Source organism: Sparus aurata, chromosome 2, assembly GCF_900880675.1.
Source record: "Sparus aurata chromosome 2, fSpaAur1.1, whole genome shotgun sequence".
In the NCBI taxonomy this organism is placed as follows: Eukaryota; Metazoa; Chordata; class Actinopteri; order Spariformes; family Sparidae; genus Sparus; species Sparus aurata.
The window spans coordinates 36,083,724-36,100,421 of record NC_044188.1 but is presented as its reverse complement, the minus strand read 5'-3'; the positions used below and the strand labels follow the sequence as shown (position 1 = coordinate 36,100,421).

Genomic DNA, 16,698 nt, shown 5'->3' with positions numbered 1-16,698 from the left:
CCTGAATTTGCACCCAAAATGCTGTCAAAACTTTCATTCACAATTCCCAAAGCAGCCTCCATAATTCTCGACCGGGAAAAAAGCAGGAAAAGGTGTGGAAAACACAAAAAACCTTAAGAAAAAAAAAATGACCCCAAATCATAGAGATTCCGATTTGAATATGATCACACGTTTTTCATCGCAATCTTCTAATTTGTCATTTTTATCCAGTTTTTAATTTTTTGGGGGGGGGGGGGGGGGGGGGGGGCACTTAATTCTCTTCATAAATACATTTCTTTATCCAATATCTTTTCATAGGCTTTGTCATGGGCTTATAGGCAACTTCCTTATTTTCACTTCATGCATTGCATAGCCTAAATGAATTTTCAATGGGCTGCCCTGTCACTCAACAACCAATCACCGTTGTCACCGCTTCTAAGTGCGTCCTTATAAAATGACGTCATCCATAGCAACAGAGAGTTAGCCTACTTCTAGTTTAGGAGTTCACTGTTTTCATAACTAAAAGTAGGTCTCAGCGGCTTTGCGAATTACTTTTAAGAAACAACTCCTACATAAAAACTTTTAGTCCGATTTAGGAGTACTCCTAACGTTAAGATAAAAGTCTTTGTGAATACGGGCCCAGGCAGTGGCGTGCACAGACTTTTTGAAGGGCAGGGGCGAAAAGAAATTCCGTCCTCCCCAGAACATTTTCAATTAAGTAGATGCCATTTCCTGTATTCTAGTGCATTTTAACACCAAATTAGCACCAGAGAATCCAAACTGGTTCTGTGAGATATAGTTCTGGCTCAATATAGATAAAAGAAAAAACTTCTGGAGTTTAGTGTGTTTTCTTCACCCAATAGGGCTCTGTGATAAAAACACAGGGAACAATACACATTTAAAATATTTGACACCTCAAAAGAAACAAACACTGAAAAAATTTAAACATTGGCTCAAATTAAAAAAATTGAGGTAATCGATCACACCTAATATTGTAGTTTCATACAATATAAATAATTCATTTGATTTGACCTGAAATATTTAACTTCATGTAAACCCATTTCTGAAGGTTGAACCAAAGCAATTATTTCAGATTTTACTAAATTAAAATAAATACATTGGTTTTATTACTGAATGTAAATAATATACTTGGTTCAACCTGAATATTTTAAATTCATTTAAACAACTTTTGAATATGGGAGCAAACTATTTTTTTAAGTTGTCTCAAATAACATTTTTAAGTCATCATAATTTAATATTTATAGACCTGAATTTAAAAAAACAATATTTTTAATAAATTTTTGATTTACACTCAGAAGCCATTCCTTTTCAACACAAAATTTTATTGTTGAATTAAGATTTTTTTTTCAACATCTCAACCATAATGGTTACAAACAGCATTTGAACATTTTTTTCTCACTGAACAGTGACCATTCCATCAAGGAACAATTCCTTGAAATAAAAAGTGTAATAAACAAATCAGTGCTCTCCAGGTTTTCATCACAATGCCCACTAGTGCCTGTGAAAACTTAGGCAGATTATTTTGTCAATACTGCAGCAGAAATGCAGTTATGCTAGTGTAAATTTCAAACAACAACCTCAGATAAAAGGGTACATTTTCAGCACAATGCCCTCTAGTGCCTGTGAAAACTTAGGCAGATTCTTTTTACAATAATGCAGCAGAAATGCAGTTATGCTAGTGTAAATTTCAAACAACAACAACCTCAGATAAAAGGGTACATTTTCAGCACAATGCCCTCTAGTGCCTGTGAAAACTTAGGCAGATTCTTTTTACAATAATGCAGCAGAAATGCAGTTATGCTAGTGTAAGTTTCAAACAACAACCTCAGATAAAAAAGGTACAAAGTCTTGGTTGTAGAAATGCCATTAAATCAGGCCAGACAGTGGAACTCAACTGTGCCTACTCTTGGCTGTAAAGCTGGGTATTCAGCCTATGAATTTTTGGGGAGATCTTTTTCCCACCAAGCTCCATCAGGACTTTTTGCACAAACTCAAGGGTGTACTGCAGATTTTTTGGATATTTTATGTTGAGAGTGTAGGTGAGTCCGAAGAACATAGCAACAGCCGTTGCTATTGTGGGCACCTCTCTGAGGACCTCTGTTCCGTCAATGACGATTTTAATGTCCTCGTTTCCACTGACGATTGCCATGGCTGCTTCATTTTCCTGCATATCCTGCACACACAAAAAAATCAACAAATGAGGACAATTAGAAAGAGCATTTCCTGAAGACAATGCATGTCAATGCTGAACACCATTGTTGAAGCAATGCTGAATCCACTGAAGAAACTGCTGAAGCAATGCTGACAAGGCTGAAGCAACAGCTGAAAAGTAGAACTTGTAAGCTACAGTAAAGGATGAATGGTGATGAATAGGGAGTTGAAATGTTAAAAATGCATGTTTAAGTGTAATAGTCGAGTAGTTTGAATAATTGTTTCCAGTGTATAACAGTGGATTTAGATTCTTCAATCATATTTGCTGGAACTGTCACTATATTTTGATTAATTAAATGGGTAATTTAGGACAAAATCTGACTCCTCTGGCTCCACCTACATCCAATCACAGTTCTCCACCTTCACCCTCTTCATTCAATCAGTCTTAAGATGTCATATGTTGTGATGTTCTCTCTCTCTACCCTCATCCAGTACACAACATTTCTCGACCCACCTCCATCCCTTCACCCCCCCAATCAAGATATAGACCATCTCTATCTTCAACCAGAGGTTTCCATGTCAGGAGGCATCATCCCTACCACCACCAGTGTCTAGGCCCGGCGGATATTTTCTCAGAAAGAAGCTTTCTGAGAAAACACACTGCAATGTACCCTTCAAAGTTTTTCCCAGCTTTTCCACAAAAACCCCATGTTGTTCCAATGTTATGAGATCAGCAATCAAAGGCTCCAACACTTTTTTGTAACCATAGACCTTAACATCACTGCTATTGATCAATGCAGCCAAATGGATAGAGGACAATGAGGAGTGACAACCAGGTGGCAGATTGCCTAAAATCCAATACAAGGCACAGATTTTGTGTTTTTTACGGGATGTCCCGAGGGGATTGCAGATTTCAAAGTCGTCAACATACAAAATCACAGAAATTGCACATTCTTTTGATAGAATAGCATTACTTTTCCAGAGGTTGTCCATCCCAAAATGATCTGTATACTTGTTTATCACTCTGCACTGGATGTTTTTCCTTCAAATGTATAGCCTTATTTAGTGTTGTTTCACAGTTTAAAAGTTGCTGCAAGGATTTGAGTAGTGGCACATACTGAAAAGTCTTATTATTCTTACGATCTAAAAAATATTCAATGGGCTCCACAACATTAAAGTTTTTTCTATAATATGCCTTCCTTTTCCATGCAGTCGAGAGAGGACCGCCCTTCCCTACTGCAGCTTTAATGGGATTTGTAGTGCAAAGTACAGTCGCTAACTCTTTAACAAGAGATTCATCAACTATGCAATTGTTACTTTTTAAGGAGTCCAGTAGAGTCTTCTGGGCGACAGGGACAGAAGCAGTACCAATTAAATATTGTAACTCATCAAGCAGTTCGGTTACAGCTGCACTTGGCACCAGAAAAGAATTTTCTAACTTAAGCAGGACCGAGGCTAACTTCACTTCAATAGATTGTGTCAAATTTGTTGGTTCTTCATTAGTCAGTTCTTCAGATGTTATATCATCATCAGATTGTACAGCAGCACCGCTTTCAAAAGATTCTTCAACAGCAGAACTACCAACAGGTCCATCAACTATTCCTGGCTTAAAATCATGAATTGTGTGGGGGTTATGTCTTCGCCATTTGTGAGTATTAAAAGCTCCGTAAATATTTGTTTTATATGAACAATCATTAAAAACGCATTCAACAGATTCACGATTTCTTAAATGTGTCCCAATGTGTTTAAAATAATCAGTCTCTGTAGAAAGTTGATTGTTGTTGCAGATGTGGCACTTGAATGCTGAAAAGCTATCTTCCTGTGGGGATTTTTGAGTAGGATGGCATTTGCTTAGATGAGTCAGCAGAGCTTTCCATGTTTTGCAAGTGCATGGGCAATTCTCATAAGTACAGGGGTAAGCACGGCCCCGCCCATAATGATGATGATCAAGTTTATAATGTTTCAGAAGTTCTGATCTTCTTGAATATGAATTCTCACAGTCTTTACATTTCCACATACATGGACAACTGAGGAAAAATAAAAAGGCAGAAGAGAGGACGGTTTTAGGAGAGTGATCTAATTATCACAAATGCCCTCATGATATTGAACTTACCACTACAATAAGACGAGGGACTTCCAAACTGGTGGTTGCACAGCAGAACACAGTGGATCTTGTGGCTGCTCTCCTTAAATTAAAAGAGAAAAAAACCTTTTAATGTTGGATATTCTCAATGTCCCATGAACATGAATCTAATACAGTTTAAAATTGACAAAACATTATTATGCCTTCTGTTCTTTTTAAATCGGATTTACGATGCCTATGAAATAAAATACCTGACAAAACGTAACTTATGTTGCTTCATTATTACTTAGTTCAGTTTAGCTTTACCAAAAAGAGAAAATACAGCACAGTAAGCAACACACAAACACAACACAATAGCACAGTAAGCACCACAGTACCAGTAATATTTATTCCACTAGCTATAAGTCAAACACAAGAACATTTGCTCAAAAATAAAATAGCTTATCTGCCTCTCTTAATCACCATCCTCTCTCCCCCTATCCCACTTTCACCTGCTTGTCTGCTCCCACTCACTCACCTCCTGCCCCGGCTGTATCCGCCCTCACACAGCACAACGATAGCAGCCCCCGCCCGCCCGGCCGCCGTTTTTGAATTATTATTATATTCAACATTTAATTTTAGTCCCTGTTTAATTAATATTCACCGCAAAATATACACCGCAGGTCCGCAGTTCTTGCTGAGCTCATGAGACCGAGCTCAAGCTTCGCTGCTCCCACACACACGCACCATGGCGGCCAGCTTCCTCTCCGGAGCTCCGGTGACCTCCGCTCGGCCTCGCCAACGACAACGGCGAACCCCCTCCCCCCAGCGCAAATCCTAGCAGAACGATTAATTGCCCACAAAAGCACAAACGTAAGACAGACTCTTTGTCTGGGGGCTAAAGTTTACGCCCAGTCATCTTTAAAAATCGTAATGACTTACCTTAACGTCGCCACAATGCCGTGGGCCTGATATTTTTCTCTTCGCACGACGTCTTCTGCGATGGAGGACTGAGGCGGAAGTACAATTGCCGCCAGAACTTTTAAAGAATGCGCATGCGCGAATCGCTCAGTCTAATAAAAATGCTTTGATTAAAATAAAAAAAATCAGTTTGGTACATCGCTGTCAGTTTACATTAAAGTAAAGTAAAAAAAATAGATTCAACCATAAACATAAATAAGAAAGTTTAGTTTACTTGAGCAAAGTAATTTTTATATTCATTGGAATGAAAACAAACACATTAAATGAAAAACAGCTTTGTTTCACTTTTTTCAGTGTATGATGAAGCATGGACATAGTGGCTTGCAAAAGTATTCACCCCCCTTGAACTTTTCCACATTTTGTCATGTTACAACCACAAATGTAAATGTATTTAAATGGGGTTTTATGTGATAGACCAACACGAAATGGTGCATAACTGTGAAGTGGAAGGAAAATGATACATGGTTTTTAAACTTTTTTTTAAAATAAAAAACAGAAAAGTGTGGTGTGCAAAAGTATTCACCCCCCTGAGTCAACACTTTGTAGAACCACCTTTCCCTGCAATGACAGCTGCAAGTCTTTCGGGGTAAGTCTCTACCAGCGATGCACATATAGAGACTGAAATATTTGCTCATTCCTTCTTGCAAAATAGCTCAAGTTTAGTATGATTGGATGGAGAGTGTCTGTGAACAGCAATTTTCAAGTCTTGCCAGAGATTCTCACTTGGATTTAGGTCTGGACTTTGACTGGACCATTCTAACACATGAATATTCTTTGATCTAAACCATTCCATTGTAGCTCTGGCTGTATGTTTAGGCTCGTTGTACTGTTGGAAGGTGAACCTCCGACCCAGTCTCAAGTCTTTTGCAGACTGTAACAGGTTTTCTTCCAAGATTGTCCTGTATTTGGCTCCATCCATCTTCCCATCCAATGGATTGAACAGTGCTCTGTGAGATGTTCAAAGCTTAGGATATTTTTCCATATCCTAACCATGCTTTATTAAACTTCTCCACAACTTTATCCCTGACCTGTCTGGTTGGGCTTGATGATGCTGTTTGTTCAACAATGTTCTCTAGCAAACCTCTGAGGCCTTCACAGATCAGCTGTATTTACACTGAGATTAGATTACACACAGGTGGACTCCATTTACTAAATTGGGTGACTTCTGAAGGCAATTGGTTGCACTGGATTTTATTTAAGTGTATCAGAGTAAAGTGGGGTGAATACTTTTGCACACCACACTTTTCAGTTTTCTATTTTTAAAAATGTTTGAAAACCTTGTATCATTTTCCTTCCACTTCACAATTATGCACCACTTTGTGTTGGTCTATCACATGAAATGTCATTAATATACAATTAAGTTTGTGGTTGTAACTTGACAAAATGTGGAAAAGTTCAAGGGGGGTGAATACTTTTGCAAGCCACTGTATATGTTTCCAACTGAGCTGTGCACTTAAAAAGGCATTTTAAAGAAAAGCATTTTTAAAAATTAAAATAGAAAAGAAAAGATTTAAAAAGCTATTCCCGCAAGACTTAGCTAGGCTAGCTCCTCAGCATAGGCTGAAACATGTGATAGGCATCTCTACCTAATAATAGCACTTCCAGGCTACATACACTAGTATTTAGTAATGCAACATTGGTAACTTAATACACAGCTTGCTGTATTAGCTACTACCTCACACAGCAGTAGGATGCCGGGTTGCACCTCAGTCAGTATTAAGTCCCAACTGACATGTGACCATTTGAGAGAGAGTGTGTCTAAAACCGAATACTTAAATGGATGGAATGGACTTATTTTAACAACGGGAATGTGTTCTTAAAACTTAAGTTACCATCTATCTAGCTGCTATCAATTTATTCCATAATATACTAAATACAATGAATCTAACTGACCTAGCCTAAATTGTAAATTGAAAATAAAATCTAGAACGTTTATTAGCCCATCGGCCGTTTGCAAAAAAGAAATAAATAAATACATTTAAAAAAAACAGAAAATATGTGCTAATGGCCATACAAAGTGTATTGAACATAAACAGGGTTTAACTTGTTGAGACCATAAAATGACTCTGGGAAAGCTTGCATGCCTTAATTGGAATCAATATTCTCCATCCAATGGCAGCACAATGGCAGAGAGCACTTGTGTTTTACCAACCATGAGGGCACTTAAGCACGCGTTCATACCACCCAAGACTAGAGGGCAGGTTATCATGTTTTGCCAACCGGGAGTGCGCTTAAACTTGTTTTAACCACCCAAGTGAGCAATTAAGTGTTTTATTTTCACCTAAGAGGACAGTTTAGTGTGTTTTGCCAATGAGGAGGGCACTTAAAGACGCCCTTTTGCCACCCAAGTGGACAGTTTATCATGATTTAACCAGCCAAGAGGGCAGTTTAGTGTTTGTTTCACCCAAGAGGGCAGTTTAGTGTGTTTTTCCAACCAGGAGGGCACTTTAACACGTGTTTTTGCCTCCCAAGAGGGCACTTTAGCATGCGTTTTTTTGCCTCCCAAGAGGGCACTTTAGCATGCGTTTTTGCCTCCCAAGAAGGCACTTTAGCAAATGTTTTCTCCTCCCAAGAGGGCACTTTAGCACACATTTTTGCCTCCCAAGAGGGCACATTAGCACGCGTTCTTGCCACCCAAGAGGGCAGTTGTATTTTGCCAACCAGGTGGGACCTTTAGCAAGTGTTTTTTCCTCCTAAGAGGGCGCATTAGCACGCGTTTTTGCCTCCCAAGAGGGCATATTAGCACGCGTTTTTGCCACCCAAGAGGGCAGTTATATTTTGCCAACCAGGTGGGACCTTTAGCAAGTGTTTTTTCCTCCCAAGAGGGCGCATTAGCACGCGTTTTTGCCTCCCAAGAGGGCACTTTAGCACACGTTTTTGCCTCCCAAGAAGGCACATTAGCACGCGTTTTTGCAACCCAAGAGGGCAGTTGTATTTTGCCAACCAGGTGGGACCTTTAGCACACGTTTTTGCCTCCCAAGGGGGCACTTTAGCACACGTTTTTGCCAACCAAGAGGGCAGTTTATCATGTTTTAACCAGCCAAGGGGGCAGTTTAGTGTGTTTTTTCCACCCAAGAGGGCAGTTTAGCACGCGTTTTGGCTACCAAGAGGGCACTTTAGCGCGCGTTTTTCCCCCCCTGTGCACATCACTGGGCCCAGGTCTATTAAAACCTATTGGTGGTTAATGGCGGCCTGGCGGTCCCCCCCAATAGACATATATACATAGACGCCGCATTGACTGCTGCCGCCCACTAGAGTGGCGTGCCTACAGGGCGGCCATCTTGGAACAGGGCCACTCACTCCTACAGTGCATCCATAGACGTATGAAGGAATGGTGTTTCTAAACAATGAAAGTGATAATAAATCGCTCAGTTGTCAAGCTATTTTCACGAGGTTTGTTTGTCAAACGTCAGACATGACATACAGACAGACAGACAGACAGACAGACAGAGATAGAACGAAAAGAACACAGAAAACGTTCCGGTGTGTTCAAGTCTTTTTTTTAAAGCTTGAAGGGTATACATTGCATTTGAGCATATATATATATGATTATTGCTATTATTATTATAGCTATTATTATCATTATATTATTGTTGCCATTGCTATTATTATTATCATACTAATATCATATTATTATTGTTGTTATTATAATTATATCACTATTATTATTATTATTATTATTATTATTATTATTAATAAATTATTGTAGACATAGGATCTGCTGTCTCTAGTCAGTGCTACTTTGCTCTGAAAGGAAAAGGAAAAAGGAAATTGATATGGAGGAAAATAAATAAACTAACAAAGAAAAATCAGGGAAAGGGACATGAGCTGAAAATTCTGGAAATGTAACTAGTGATCTCAGTGAAATTGCCTCTGCATTTAATACTTATTTTACTGCGTCAGTGCAGAATCTCTCTCACACATTTGGTGCAAGAATTAAAAACAGCAGCACCTGATTTTAATAAGCAGATTTTTAAGACAATCAAAGTCCTTGAAAATAAAGTTTGTAAGATCCTAAGCACTTTAAAGTCCTCAAAGGCAAAAGATACATTTAAGTAGGATTCAACATTTCTAAAGAACAATATTAACTCCCTCAGCACCCCCATTACATTCTTCAGAAAAAAACATCCGACCAAAATGGCTACCTGCTATTTTCTTGAAAAAATCAAATCAAAACTAGCCGGTGGGAGTGCTGTAGGAGCTGTTTTTTTGGATCTGAAAAAAGCTTATGATACAGTAAATCATAATGTTCTTCTTTCAAATTTAAATTTTTCTGATTATGAAATAAATGGATGGAATCCTATCTTACTATGAGAAGACAATGCACCAGAGTTGGGAATAAAATGTCATCATTCATTAACTGCTCTGTTGGTGTCCCGCAAGGCTCAGTCTTAGACCCTTTATTATTTAGTTTATATGTTAACGACCTACCTCTTGCATGACTGTGTCACATTTTAAATACCTGGGAGTTACTGTTGATTCACAGTTGTCTTTAAGAAACACATAAAGCAGGTGTGTAACACTGTCAAATTCAACCTAAGAAACTTCAGATACGTTCGAAATCAGCTTCCCTTAGATGCCGCCAAATTATATATCGTACTCAATGATTTTTTCACATATTGCATACTGCATCACAAGTTGGTCACAAACCTGAAAACAACACTTGCTCCACTACAAATGCTCTATAAACAAACTCTCAAGGCATTGGACAAAAAGCTATCAAGTCATCATCACTGCAACATCATTCAAAAGCACAAACTCTTGACTTTTGAAAATGTAGTGTGTCTTGCCAATGTTAATTTGGTGTATAGGGTAATTCAGAATCTGGCCGCTCCTCCGTTAAAGGAGTTCATATTACTGCGCCCAGACGACAAGAGAACAACGAGGACGACTATCAGAGGTCACTGTGCAGTACAGCACAGATGTACTGAGTTTGGCATATCAGCCTTTTCTGTCAGAGCCACTAATTATTGGAACTCTGTACCAAACGAGATCAGAGAGATATCAAGATATCCTTTTTGAATATCAGACTGTCAGAACAGCTTGCAGGAACTTGCAGGATCCATCACATTCTTTCCATTTTTTTGAGTGGCTCCCCTGAGGACTCAGACGTTGCACACTGCAGGACACTGAGGAGAACTTTGTTCCTTGTGGCTGCCCAGCTCCTAAACTCCCACCATCCCCGGATCAGTATCGCCATCTCTATGAATAAAGTGATTTGATTGATTCCAAATATTCAATCTAAACAGGTTCTTTGAAATAACAGAGGGTTAAGTGGAAGAACTTTGAAATATTCAAGAGAAAGAAGATTAACAATCCCCCAGAAAACTATTTACAAGAGTATTTACAAGCCTTTCATGAATTGGAGCTAAAACCCCTGAAAGAGAACTGTTTTTCACAGTTTCTTTCAAGTGCTGCCACTCTGGTATTTGAGTGAGGTTAGTTTTGCAATGTGGTGTAGCCTAATTTTGAGGAACACAGACACCACTAGTTTTAGTAGCTTAGAATGGTGGTTGTCAATGCCAAATTGTGTGTCTCCAGTATGTTCCCCGAGCAAAAACACATCATCTGTGCCAATCTCCTCACGGACCACATGAATGACCACTGACACTTTAGGAGCTTGCCCTGAGTGGACCTGGCGAATCACCCGCTCTGCTGCTCTCACCACCTTGACTGTGCCCTCTGATGGAATTATCAGCCCACCATTATTTTTGAGCACAAGTAGGTGGTAGCTCTTATCATGTGAAGAGTGTATGGCGTCTGTCACCAGGCTGGCACGGCACACATCGCAAGAGAGCCTTCTTGGAACCTGCCGAACCACAAACCCTGCGATGTAGACCACAGCATTGTTCACAAGACCACCAAAGCGCGTGGGAAGGTAGCCGTGGTCACACACGAGGGCTGCAAAGTTAACCAATGGGGAAGGGAGTTCGTCTGCAGTTTCGGCAGAGGACATCTCGACAGCAGACAGCTCGACAGCAGACAGAGACGCTGTGTCATCCTGTGCTGCCACGTTGCCTAGTCCACTTGGTGAGACATCAGACGCCGGAAGATGCCCTGGAACTGGCTGGCAGAGGGATTGTTGTTTCAGCCCCCTTAAGGAAAAAAAACAACACACACCCACATACTACAATTACACCAAAGATCTTCTCTTATTGTTTTTTAAAGGCTGTAAAATGTAAAAACCCTACCTGATGCTCTGATTTAATTAAAGAGAAGCTCCAAGGGATCTTGGCTCTGAACTGGTAGGTGCAGACATACTGCTGGACTTGGAGCAGCTCCGGAATCATCAGCATCAGGGTGTCAATGTTGATCACAAACCCGATGACAGACAGGTACCTTCAAAAGAAAAAGTTTTATTTCCCCGATTGTATCAAAACAAAGACACCTCGAGGAAGCTCCTAGGAATTTTGTTCATTTAGAGGATTTAAATTGATTTTGCCACCATATCCATCAGATGTGAAACAGCAATGGGTGACAGGGGTAGCCACAGTCATAGATCTTTTGCTTAGGTGGCATCCATTGTGGGTAAACTGTACTGCCAATTTACTGGTAACAAAATTACCGTGTGCTTCCTAAAGGTTTGCAAACCTTATTTTCTTTTAGGATGCTGAACCATCTATAGGAACATTATTGAACCTGAACAGGGACAGCTTGAAACAAGAACATGCAATACACCTGCATGATGTTAACACGGTATCATACATACCGTTGACACCTGTAGGACCTGAAAAACAAACAATTTGTTCTGTTGTTTGTGTGGTCGAAGTAGAATAAACACGGAGAACAGTGCTGCTTTTCACTGGCTACTTTATTAGCCGAACACACACTCACGTACATGCATACTCTCTTCTTCTCTGCTCTTCACACCGTGTACACCCAGCAGTGCAATGCCACCTAGTGGCGGACACAACATTCCCCCCTTACTTGAAAGATTTTGCACAGTACCTTCAGACTAACATAAAACATGAATGGCATTTGTGAGAACTCAAGTTAGCAAACAGCACTCAGAGCATAACCTTAGCTGTTATGCCATTTCTGTTAAGCCATTAACAAAACATTTCTAACATGTCAGAAACAGAAATTACTTTTCTTAGTGGCTATTTTAACTCTAGTGTTGTACAGGATAATGAAACATCACAATCTGTCAACTGAAGTTTGAGTCATTAGTGAACTTGACTAAGCAGTTTTTTTTTGTTTTGTTTTTTAACATTACACACACAGGAAACTATGGCATTTGACTCAGTTTTTTTCTTTTTTTTCTCTTAACCAAGCTGAAAGTTCATCAGCCAAGCAGGGTAGCAAGCCGAGTAGCCACTCTAGAACGCCTTCTCAGAGTCACTGGGGCTGTATCAGCCGGCTTTACTGTTGGTGGTCCAGGACCCGCCGGACAGCGAGTCAGCCGAGAAGCATTCCACTTCTTGTTATCACTTAACACAAATGTACTTGGTCCAATCTGTCTCTGAATGGACAAAGGTGGTGTGAACTTTGGAGTTCCTTTGTGGGCATGGTCAGGCTTTTTCACTCTCACCCAGTCTCCAGGCTTGAATGCAGGCATCTTTGCACCTCGACGTTTGTCAGTATACTGCTTTGACTTGTTCTGTTGCTTTTCCACTGTACTTCTCACAGTAGTGCACTTGTCACTCATGTCTTTAACAGGAAAGATATCCAGCTTAGTTTTCATTCGTCTGTTGTGCAATAGCTCAGACGGTGAGACACCAGTGGTTGCGTGCGGTGTTGTACGGTAGTTTTGCAGGAAGTCAGTTACTGCAGGTTTCCAGTTTTTCTGCATCTGTTCGGCAGCCAAGATGCATTCCTTAAGCACTCTGTTCCATCTTTCTACCGCTCCGTTGCACTGTGGGTAGTAGACACTACTGCACAGGTGACATATTCCCCTCTCTGACAGAAAATCAGCAAAAGCACTAGAGAGGAACTGTGGGCCATTGTCAGTAACAATATAGCTAGGATTCCCTTCCCTGCTGAAGACTGACTGCAGGAACGAGATGACAACTCCAGCAGTGACACACTGAGAAAATGCCACTTCTGGCCACTTACGATGATAGTCTATTAAAGTCACTGCAAACCTACATTGGGCAGGAGCATTCTCAAAAGGACCCACAATGTCCAGTCCTACCTTCTCCCAAGGCTTATCTGGCAGTTGGATGGGCTGAAGTGGAGCAGGTGCTGTCTTGGCAGATTTGTCATTGAGCTGGCAGTTGAGGCATGTGGAAATGATGGATTCCACCAGCTTGTCCATCTGAGGCCACCAGTACAGTTCACGTAGCCTCTGTTTGGTGCGCACTACTCCTTGATGTGTGTGACATGACGGACCAGGAAGTATGGTGTCAGAGCGGGATCCACGTCTTTTTTGCATTTGGGCCAGCCCTCTTCAATCTGAGCACGTAAGAGGGTGAGTTCAGGGCATCGTGCAGAGGATGAGGTAAAGTCACTTACAGACAGAGTTGATAGTACAGATGCAACCATCTCAGGTTCCTCCATTGCAGCTGTATGAGTGGGGAGTGGCAGACGTGACAAACAGTCTGCAGCCTGGTTCTGTGATCCTGGTCTGTACTCAACATCGTAGGTGAAGCAGAGCAGTCGAGCTGACCACCGCGCCACTCTCATGCCTGCCCGACCAATTCCTTTGGTGGCCAGCAACGTGGTCAGTGCCTGATGGTCAGTCCTTAGAGTGAAGCGCCATCCCCAGAGATATGACCTCCATTTTTCGACAGCCCACACGCACGCCAGAGCCTCTTTTTCCACTGTCGAATATTTTCTTTCTGGGGCAGTGAGACTCCGAGATGCGAATGCTACAGTGCGTTCAGTCCCATCTGGGTGTAGTTGGGTCAGCACACCACCCAGGCCGTAATCTGACGCATCTGTGGTCACAAAGGTGAGGAGAGAAGGGTCAAATAATGCTAGCACTGGACTGTCTAGTAGCAACTGTTTCAGTTCGTGAAAACTGCGGTCTGCATCCGCGGTCCATTGAAAGCCAGAGTCTGTAGCCTCTCTCAGCAATGCTCTCATCGGCTCCACCACCGCCGCAAAATTTGGAAGGAATTTACTGTACCATGAAATTAGCCCTAAGAAGGACCGTAGTGCGACCAGGTCGTGTGGGGATGGGGCGTCGCGGACGGCTGTGATGTGGTCTGTGTCAGGTAGAATTCCGTCTTTGGAGATGATATGTCCCAAAAATCTGAGGCTTGTCTGTCTGAATGAACATTTTTGCATGTTAAGTCTCAGGCCAGCGTCAGCCAGGCGTTGCAGAACTATACGTAGGTTCCTGTCATGCTCCTCCAGAGAAGGTCCCGTCACAATGACATCATCAAGGTAGTTGCGTACTCCAGACAGACCTTTCAACACCGTTTCCATCATCTTTTGGAATGCAGATGGAGCAGAGGCCAAGCCATAGGGAACACAATAGCGGAAGAGCCCTTTATGAGTAATAAAGGCAGTCAGGTCACGACTGTCTTCGTGCAGTGGTAGTTGGTGGTATGCTGAGGCCAAATCTAAGGTGGAGAACACTGAGGCACCCCTGAGCTCACTCAAAAGCTCTTCAATGTGGGGCAGTGGGTGACTATCAGCAACAATGGCCTTGTTAGGCTCACGGAGATCAGTGCATAGTCTAATTCTGCCTCCTTTTTTTGTTGTTACCACTATTGGGGATATCTAGGGTGAAGCATCTATTCGTTCAATTATGCCTTCCTTTAGCATCATATCAAGTTCATCAGAGACAGCCTGACGCACAGCAAAGGGAAGTCGTCGTAGTCTTTGCTGCACTGGTACTGCATCCTCGCGTACTTTTACTTTATGCACAAATCCTGACGCAGCCGAATGATGAGTTAATGTTGGTTGTTTCTATCGCAGGTGCAGCTGCAGAAGGTGAAGGCTGATCAGTGGCAGAAGATGAAACCTGGTTAAGTTTATGAGTGAATGTCCAGTTCAGCGCCCTGATCAGGTCCATTCCCAGAAGAGCAGAGCCTCCACGAACCACATATAGGAAAGCAGGAGCAGTTGCAGAGTCCATGGAAACAGTAGCCTTTAAACATCCAAGCACTGGGATATTCTCTTTTAAGTAGGTGACAAGCTTGACTTCTGGGAGAGTGAGGGGACATGCAGAGAAATGTCTGTTATATAAAGTCTCTGGTATGATGGAAACTGATGAGCCTTTATCCACCAGCAGTTCACATGTTGCAAACTCTCCTGTAGCAGCATAGCCACGTTGCACTGTATCCTGTCGGTAGCATTAGCAAGGTCTGAGCTTGTCATTAGCACAACTACTTCAGGCATCACCTCCCTCACTTGTTTAGCTGAGCGGCAAACTTTTGAGAAGTGGCCAGTCTTACCACAACTGTTGCATTTAGCTTGGGAAGCTGGGCAGTCGGTTGCATTAGCCAGGTGGGTTGCTCCACGTCTGTAGCAGGTCCGCTGCTTCTGCTGCGCCCTCTGTGGTGGTCTGTTTGTAGCAGGGTCAGAGCGGCGTCTGTTGTCCCTCCGGTAGCGCGGCTTCTGCGGTGCGACCGCCTGCACAGCAGCAGCATCAGCACGCTGGACGACTGCAGAGCTTGCTCTACCTGACATGCAAGTGTAATAGCAGAGTCTAAAGTCAGGGACGTTTCCATTAAAAGTCTCTCTCGCACCGCCGGTGCGTAAGCCTTTTCGAGGAGCTGGTCCCTTAGCATCTCGTCTTCCATGGTAGCATAAGCACACGTAGCCGCTAATTCTCTTAGCGCTGCCATCTACTGAGGGACCGTCTAGTCAGCGCGCTGTGCTCTCTGTCTGAAGTGGTGTCGGCACACGACAGTATTCACCTTCGGCTGGAACTGTCCTTCCAAAGCCATCATGGCGTCATCGTATGTAGTGCCCGTGTTCGGAAGGGTGTAAAACAGGCGTTGTCCTTCTGCGCCGAGCGCATGAATGAGCAGGGCCCGTCATCTAGCCTCAGGCCAGGCGTTGCCGGTAGCATGTACGGCTAACAAATAATTCTCGAACATTTTTCTCCACGTAACGAACGGTATAGGCGGCTCTCCACAGCAGGGCAGGAACGGTGCAGGCATGGGTAGAGACATCGTCGCCAATTGTTCTGTTGTTTGTGTGGTCGAAATAGAATAAACACGGAGAACAGTGCTGCTTTTCACTGGCTACTTTATTAGCCGAACTCACGTCTGCTCACACACCTCTCACGTACATGCATACTCGCTTCTTCTCCGCTCTTCTCACCGTGTACACCCAGCAGTGCAATGCCACCTAGTGGCGGACACAACACAATTCAAATAGAAAAAAATGCAGACAGCAAACAAATTGGAACAAGACAATTTATATCATAACAGACATATACATCATAGAAACTCCTTTTCCTCACATATAAATCCCTTCATGCCCTTGCTCCCCAGTACCTGTCCGACCTTCTCCATCTCCACTCATCATCCCTGAAGCCTTGGGTTCCTCTGATTCTGCTCTGCTTTCCTCCAGTCTGGTACAGACTACAGACCTTTGGTGAAAGA

At 42.2% G+C, this 16,698-nt stretch overlaps 1 long non-coding RNA gene across 1 annotated transcript; it reads right to left on the bottom strand.

Moving 5' to 3' along the window:
• Nucleotides 1–1,301: 1,301 nt before the first annotated feature.
• LOC115596755 (uncharacterized) lies at nt 1,302–5,266 on the bottom strand. Its single transcript, XR_003986958.1, has 3 exons — nt 5,156–5,266; nt 4,265–4,337; nt 1,302–2,173 (listed from the first exon to the last, which is right to left on the bottom strand). It is a non-coding gene; the product is annotated as an uncharacterized LOC115596755 (long non-coding RNA).
• Between the last annotated feature and the right edge of the window lie 11,432 nt (nt 5,267–16,698).